At 43.8% G+C, this 8,666-nt stretch overlaps 1 long non-coding RNA gene across 2 annotated transcripts; it reads left to right on the top strand.

Moving 5' to 3' along the window:
* The first annotated feature begins 601 nt into the window (after positions 1 to 601).
* LOC115567479 (uncharacterized) lies at positions 602 to 3,599 on the top strand. Of its 2 annotated transcripts, XR_003981196.1 has the most exons (5): positions 705 to 747; positions 1,446 to 1,506; positions 2,257 to 2,568; positions 2,785 to 3,008; positions 3,256 to 3,599. It is a non-coding gene; the product is annotated as an uncharacterized LOC115567479 (long non-coding RNA). The 2 variants fall into 2 exon arrangements; XR_003981195.1 differs by lacking the exon at positions 1,446 to 1,506 and having other exon boundaries at positions 602 to 747.
* The last annotated feature ends 5,067 nt before the right edge of the window (positions 3,600 to 8,666 follow it).

The raw sequence follows: 8,666 nt of genomic DNA, 5'->3' as shown, positions 1-8,666 counted from the left end.
ATATAATATAGGCCAAGCTGCATTGTTAGCTCGCCTCCAGCATTCACAAGCAATAATGGCTATTATTTGCTTCCATCGATGCTTTTGATTTGATTTGAAAAAGCCAGACCAGTCTGATAGTGTGATGGTGAGGAGCGAGGCAGAGGTTGCAGCCAGTGTAATGTGCTGTTAGGACGGAGCTGCAGCAGATGCTGCACTCACTGATTGCTGGTTAGGGGCCATTTAGCACCAGTGGACCTGCTGCTCTAAACTGGTGACCCAACACAGCACTCACGCTGCGGCCACATATGTCTACATGGCTCTGTGTGAACACACACACACGCACTCACGCATATGGCGTTAAATCGATGCCAATACAATTAGAGAGACACGCAGCAACGCACGCACGCACGCATGATATTTTTGTTATGCGTGCGTGTGTTGTTACGTGCATATTGTATTTCACGCGTAACAAAAAGCTGCGTACGTATGAAGCAGCGTGTGCACGTCTGTCTGTCACTGTTTGACAAATGTTGTTAGGCGTTCACACGTACGTGCGCTCGCAGATTCTAATGCTTCGCAACCGGAAGTTGATCTGCAGCGCGCACACCAGTTCGCGTACATGAACGCCTCACGTAGTTGGCCTTTTCATTTTAATCAACCAGGGGAGGCAGCAGTGAGCCATACTTTGCCTGCCGGAAATTCAAAAGAAGAAGAAGAAGAAGAAGAAGAAGACGAAGAAGACGACGACGACGGAGGATGAGAAAGGTGACTGGGAAATGGTTAATATTTACGTATAAATACATAGGTCATTTGTGTTGTGTAAGTTTAAAAGTAGAGTCTGGAGTATTGCTTGTTACAGTTTGTAAACAAAACATTGAAACTGGGCCCCTCCTCTCGGGCTCAACTGTGTAACGTTAGCCTCCTGCCCCTGACAGCAGCAGTTACCAGGACCACAAAGGTAAGGAAATACAGTCCGAGAGAAGCGCTGGTGCCTCCGTCACCAACACCGGGAGCCTCCGGTGTTATGTTGCCGTTGTGGTCAGCTGGGAAGACGGTATTAGCGGCGGATGCTAACCGCCACCGCTAGCCAAAGTTAGCATCGAGTTAGCTCACCACCACAACAGTCTACATGTAACGGAGTAGATTTGTGCTTGGTAAATTATGGCAGAAAAATGTGCAACACTGCCATCTATTGGCGCAGTGGCTGGCATGGGAATTGCACAGAGAAAAGAGGATTTCAGTCTGGTAAGATGTCCTCTTGCATGGTCCGGGATAATTAGCGATTTTGTTAAAGGTTTCAGATGTTCATACTTTATATTTTGCTTTGTAATGTACTTGTTGAGATGTGTGCTAACTGTTTTGAGCACTTACTGTGATTTGTTAAGCCATAAAGCTACTTTTTAGAGACTTGTAATGATGCTAAACTAGCTTAAATGCTTTCCCTCGTTTCATGTGTTGTTCAGATTATCCCGAGACTCACGCAAATGTTCACACGCCATTGCTGTGCTGTATGCTGTGTTGCAGGTAATATGTTGTGCATTTTGTCTAGTTACTTTTCATGATGTTTTATTGTGTATTTTGTCTGTGTGAGCTGCCACTTGTTCAGCTCACGTTCATTCATCTTGCTCTGAATTAAGTGTATTTTTATACACACGTTAAATGTTGAAAGCGTTCTTGAAATCAATTTTATGTCACATAATGGATTATGTGATGGGTTTTTACTTATAGTTGTGGAATAACAATATACACTATACGATCACACCAGAATGTAATTTTTGTTTCTATTTTATATGAAAAGATTTATGTATTTTATTGTATTGTTATTGATTGCACAGAGAAAAGAGGATTTCAGTCTGATTATCCCGAGACTCACGCAAATGTTCACACGCCATTGCTGTGCTGTATGCTGTGTTACAGGGGACTGTGTGCAATAAACACCCCGTAATCCACCTGGTCGTCGTCTGTGGTCTGTAGAAGCGACAGTAGTGTGGAGCTGCATTTCGATGTTAGCTGTAACCCGTCACATACAGTCTAGGCTTTAGTTGTCAGTGACGGGAATCGGCCCGCGGCTCCAGCGCTTCACTCAGGCTATATTTCTTTTTCTTTGCCGTCCTGACTGCTGCTGCTGAGAGAGAGAGACGTGCTAGCACCTGGCTGTTGTGAATTAAGCTGAATGATTCATTCTTATTTCTATTGGTTGTTTACCATTTCTGGTACTGTATAGTTAACCATGTACCTGCTGTTCTGATAACTGCTTTTTATTTTCTGTTACAGAACCACACAACTTTCATATACCTTCCACACACACATACTCATCTGTCACACTCACACCATCAACCATTCCTAATCTGCAATTGAGAAACTAAAAGGAACTAAGACTAAAAGGAAATAATTCTAACCCAGCGGCCATAAGTGATTCAGTCTAGTTTACCATACAGTCCTTAGAATAAATCTCCACAACACATTCGTAACATGTCTTACAACGAGAGAAGGCCACCAGATAACACAGTCACCAGTTAAACCCACCGGGGGATCATGACATTGTTGGAAGACTAGCTATCAGACTGCACATCAATTCTGAATCAGGTAAGCAGTATCTATGTGATCTTTGAACCCAAATCATGATTGTGAACTTTTAACATTATAGTTTAACAACAGATCCACTCAGACACATGTCACACTGGTGAAAAGCAGCCGTAGAACTGAGTTTTGAGAGCTTAAAAAAATAGTGTTGCCTGTAACGTTGTGTCTGGTTTTCACCATTTTATATACCTACACTAAGCTTGTCCTTTTTCATGTCAGGTGTATTGTTGATACAGGGCTAAACCAGGGTTTGACAAGAGTTGCCAGTGTCTGATTCTACACCCGAACACAGCAGAGTGGTCGGGTCCTGCAGACCGACCCAGTTACACCTGCAGCGAGCAGACAGAGGAAGAGGAGTGTGAGATCCACGGGGAAAGGAGCAGGAGAAAGAGAATGACAGCTGTCGCCAGCAGACGGGCATTGACTGTCGGACTAATTGAAATGTGAGTTTATACTCTGCCCTAGGGATGTAATGAGATCAAAATCTACAGTATTTGCCGTCATTTCATACCATACATGTTCACAATAATATTGAGACACTTTTGTTATCACGATATCGTGGTATTACCAATACGTTACATCCCTACTCTGCCTCCATTGTGCGAGTAGTGATCCCTGGTCGTGGAAAGTTATTGCGAATGTGTGTAAAAGTACAGTGACTGAAGTCCTCCCCCCCTCCCCACATGACAGCGTAAGAAGCCGGCGCCCAAGGACGGTGTGACAGCAGTGGTGCCAATGACGAGACTGATGTTGGCCCGAGGTGACGGTGAACAGCTGATACTCTGCCCCATCGTGTGAGCAACGATCTTAGGACGTAAATGAAGTGGTGTGCATGTATTGGGTTTAAAAGTGCAGTGACTGCCATCTCGTTTCCCCCACAGCTCCCGAGTCTGCGCCTGGCAGAGGACAGTGTGCAAGTGGAAGACCAGCGGTGGTCGTGGAGAATCGGCGTTACCAAGTCACCACAATAACGGACCCCTTCCTCCCAGACCCCATTCTATAATTTCTGTGAATAAATATTGTTTTAAATGCCCTTTACGGTCTCCAAGCACTTTCTTGGTTATCGAAACACACATCATATACGTCAGCGTAGATGAGAGCCAAGTCAGAGACAAGAGAGACAATGAATGAAATCCCGCGAAATGATGTGCGGTCAATATGACCGCTTATGGCCAAAATAGGTAAAACAAATCATATTTTCTTTTCCTTTTCTGTAATTTATATAAAAATATTCTCAATTAAAATACAGACACTTTTAGAAAAATGGTTAGAAGTCTGTAATGTTTGCATTTTGTTATTTACATCACAGATTGATAACTTAATTATGATAATGTTCAAAGTTGTTATTATTATTATTATTATTATTATTTCACATAAACACACACAGTAAGTATAACGGTACTGTACTAGGTATTCTTTTCGTTAGTTCTTTATTGCTTTAGCAAAATTGTTGTGGCATTCATGGCAATAAAGCGAATTTGAAATTTATTGAATTAATAAACCTTCAGATACTTGATTCTTGCCTGTAGACTGATACGTGTTGTGTGTACAAATGAGCAAAACATCCAGATTTCCTGAGATTTGTATTGTCAATGGGAATTTGAATTTAAATATCAGGCGATGTTTTCTTCCTGGAAATTATTTTTCGGGCAAACAATTACAATAGAGAGGGATCCGTTGTGTGACAGTGGAGCGGAGGGTCAGCAGCTGGATTTTGCACGCACGGTCAGTATTAGTAGGTGTTTGAGGTTTATTATTACGTTTGCGGACATTATTACATTCAATGTAATAATGTAACAGCCTTTGCGTGCGCACAGTTTGCGTGTGTAGGCAGTGGCCCGTGGTCATGATTATCCCCTCTATGGCTATAAGAGATGAATACACAATCAATTTCATGTAGGTTTTATAATACATACATAGGTAGCCTATTATCTAATAAAATAGTCCCACTGTAAAAAAAATAACCAAAAAGGCTGCAGGGTGACTGGGTTGTGGGTCAGCACGTCGTCTTCTCCTCTGCTTTAAAAAACAAACAAACAAAAAAAAAAACTTGACAGCACTGCTCAATCCACTCATACCTTGTTAACCTTCCACAAAGACACGTTTTGTTAAAACGAACGAGCAGAGGGGTCATTCCCCGGCAGATCGCACCCATGGGCCACAGTTTATTTCAGAATTGTGCGAGTGCGGCTGGAAGTGGGGATTCCAGCACCACGGTTACACCCCGCCTTTCCGAAACCCCGCTGTTCCGAACATAGACTTCAATTCATCGTAATGGCGGGGTTTCCCTTTTTTTCAAAGACCACGCTATTCCGAAAAGTCTATTGGGGAAACCCCTCCATTCCGAAACCCCCCCACTCCGAACGGACACAATCAGAAAGGAAACGGAGGCTGCGCATTTATCCTTTTTTCCTTTGTGGGTTCAAACGGATCATGTGGCTGAAACAAGCCTACTTCATATTAACATAACGCTCATTATGCTTCAGCTGGACAAATGGCTATGTTGAATTGAAATTACTTTATCATGCTAAATATCCCAAATTGTAAGAAAATTGCTCCAATGCGTTATACCGATCTTCGTGCATATTCAGACACAGCCTGATATGGGTTCTGAGCAAAGGAATGTCTGTTTTCTCCCCCGGTCTGTTGTCAGCAGGAGTGGGGGCTGCAGGCTCGCGCCTGGGTGAAGTGTATATATATAATATAATATATAATATAATAACATTGTTTCGAGTCGTAAACAGTCACTGCATGAAAAGTGGGATTTTCGTCAGTATGCGGCACTGTAGATTGACGTGGAATTTCAGGTTTGCGGCTGCAAGTGGCAATTTGCAGGCAACACTGAAAACTGACGTAAATTGTCGGAAATTGACGTGGGCCTTGCTTGGCAGTTGTCCCCCAATGACCCCCCTCCCCCTGATTCTAGGGGAGGCTTTAATGTAAATGAAAATGCTGTGAGCTATACAAATGCAAATCAGGGTTGCAGGGGGAGTTTTATCCCAGGTGACCTTTTTCTAAGAGGTGTTAACTTCATTTAAGAAAATCTCTGGTATAAATAGATTAGGCTCAGTATAGCCTAATTATAGACCCTTATATTTGAGCTTGAATGGATTTATTTAATGAAAGTATGCTAGATTAATTACTGTGTATGTAATTAGCAATGGCCAATGTTATGTAAAAAAGATTATTTATTCTTTTCTCTCTCTCTCTCTCTCTCTCTCTCTCCTGGGAACAAGTTAAAGATAAAACACTAGTTGTTAAGAAGTTAAAATTTGCATGATATATTTTGAGATAACCAAGATATTAAAATGTAGCCTAAGTGTAAGAAATAACAATCAATTAGGCTATTAGCGTTAGTCCTTCTTCATATAAAGTTGTGTTGCAGTCGCACAGCTGGAGACCGCTAACAAAGTTAGAGACAAGAGAGACAATGTATGAAATCCCGCGAAATGATGTGCGGTCAATATGACCGCTTATGGCTGAAATAGGTAAAACAAATCACATTTTCTTTTCCTTTTGTGTAATTTATATAAAAACTATTCTCAATTAAAATACAGACACTTTTAGAAAAATGGTTAGAAGTCTGTAATGTTTGCATTTTGTTTACATCGCAGATTGATAACTTAATTGTGATAATGTTCAAAGTTATCATTATTATTATCATCATCATCATCATCATTATTATTATTATTATTATTATTATTTACTGTGCTAGGTATTCTTTTCGTGGTTCTTGGTGCTTGGAGCAATATTGTTGTTGTAGCATTCATGCCAATAAAGCGAATTTGAAATGAATTGAATTAATAAACCTTTAAAGGCAGGAACACACCAGCCCAACCGTTGGACGTCTGAAGCGTTTGGAGAGGCTCGGACGAGGTCGGGAACACATATGTTTGGTGTGTTCAGCTGCGTCGGAAGCTTTCGGAGCTGCGCGGACGTTGTCGGATCCGACTGAGCATGCGAAGTCTGAGGAGGAGGGCCGTCGGACGTCTGAGCCATTGGATCCTCTGATTGGTTGTGTGCCAGCTGAATGGCCGTTCTGATTGGCGGTGTGCTGGCGAATCAGCGCGGTGTGTGGGAGGGACGGAATACTGTGTGCGCTTTGTTTTTCTATGCACTCCGTTCCGTCATTCCCCGTTTTCATGTTTTGCAGTAGTGGCACCAGACTAGTTGCTATGTCCGTTCAGGATGAATTAATTTGTGTAAGTTTGGTAATGGCTCGCTGCATGTTTAGTATGCAGCTGTTTTTTATCGGAAATAGTTAAGTTTCGTTTTGATCTAAAGTAAAGAGAGTTGCATGCATACAGTTCTCGTTTACAACTCACAACACGAGCGCCACCTGCTTATTGCATCTCGCGCAAGCGCAGAACGTACACGCTACTGTGGCGTAGGCAGCACATCGAAGCGGTGTGTTCAGTGCAACTTTTCTGCTGAACGGGTCAGACAAGAGGCAACGGAGTGGTCGGAGAGTGGCCGGATAAGGCAGTTGGACGTCTGGGCGGTGTGTGGGGGCCTTAAGGCAGGAACACACTGGCCCAACCGTTGGACGTCTGAAGCGTTTGGAGAGACTCGGACGAGGTCGGGAACAAATATGTTTGGTGTGTTCAGCTGCGTCGGAAGCTTTCGGAGCCACGTGGATGTTGTCGGATCCGACTGAGCATGCAAAGTCTGAGGAGGAGGGCCGTCGGACGTCTGAGCCATTGGATTCTCTGATTGGTTGTGTGCCAGCTGAATGGCCGTTCTGATGGGCGGTGTGCTAGCGAATCAGCACGATGTGTGGGAGGGGCGGAATACTGTGTGCGCATTGTTTTTCTATGCACTCCGTTCCGTCATTCCCCTTTTTCATGTTTTGCAGTACTGGCACCTGGCATTCTGTGGCAGGCTGTGGCATTCTGTGGCATGTTGTGGCAGGCTCTGGCAGGCTCCGGCATTCTGTGGCATTCCATGGCATGTTGTGGAACTGCATAGTGTCATGTATTGGTTTATGTTGATCACGTGAGCAGTGACGCATGGGCGCACAGGAAGTGTGAGGGAAGCCATGAGGCGGTTGTTCATTGTAACATGGGAACAATAAAGCGAGTAAAGGACACGCTTCGCTTGATGATCCAATTCAGGTGCAATCTAATTAAGTAATAAGATATGCACACAACAATGGCGACGAGGATGTCGGACTTCTGAAGACAAGTGCAGCTAAGTCATATCGGTAAACAGCTAGCATGGACAAGTCGGGACTTCAGCCGTTTGCATGCTACACAGAGCCAGCTACGCTAGGGCCAAGATGGACTCGGTGGCTGACATCGTTTGAGTTGTATGCGGATGGACAAGGACTCATACTCACAGAGGATGCATCGGAGGTGAGGCAACAGAGGAGACGGGCTTTACTTTTGCACCTCGCGGGACCGGACGTGCAGGATATATTTTCGACTCTGCCGAACACCGGAGCAGCAACGGACTACACGGCCGCGGTGGACGCGCTGAACACTTATTTCGTTCCCCAAGTGAACACAGCTTTCGCCCGCCAGACGTTTCACAAGTTGTGTCAGAAACAAGGCGAGAATGTGCAACAATTTTCTACACGTCTGAGACAAACAGCGAGAGACTGCGCTTTTGGCGTAGAGACAGATAATCAGATAAGAGATGCAATTCTGAGTAAATGCACATCAGATTATGTCCGCCGAAAGTTACTGGAGGAGGGACGTGGGCTAACGCTTGCCCGCACGTTGGAACTGGCCTCACAGTGTGAAAGAATTGAGGAACAGATGGCAGCCATGTCGCTGAGTGATGGACAAAGAGAGACGGAGACCGTTCATCGCGTCACACAAAAAGGAGGGAAGTACACAAAAACAAGAGGGAAATCAATGAACAAAGAGGAGGGCAAATCTGAAAGAAAATGTTACAGATGTGGGTACGCTGATCATATGGGGAAGGATCCCAAATGCCCTGCTCGTGGACAAACATGTCACAAATGTAATGGGAAAGATCATTTCTCAAAAATGTGCCGCACAAAGGGATCAAAGAAACAAAATGTGAATAATGTTGAAACAGAACAAAAAGAGTTTGCATTTATTGTAAGAGATGATGACATGTCAGAGAGACTTACC

The sequence above is a fragment of the Sparus aurata genome, chromosome 17 (genome assembly GCF_900880675.1).
Source record: "Sparus aurata chromosome 17, fSpaAur1.1, whole genome shotgun sequence".
Taxonomy (NCBI): Eukaryota; Metazoa; Chordata; class Actinopteri; order Spariformes; family Sparidae; genus Sparus; species Sparus aurata.
The sequence above is the reverse complement of the archived record's forward strand: the minus strand, read 5'-3'. Positions and strand labels throughout refer to the sequence as shown.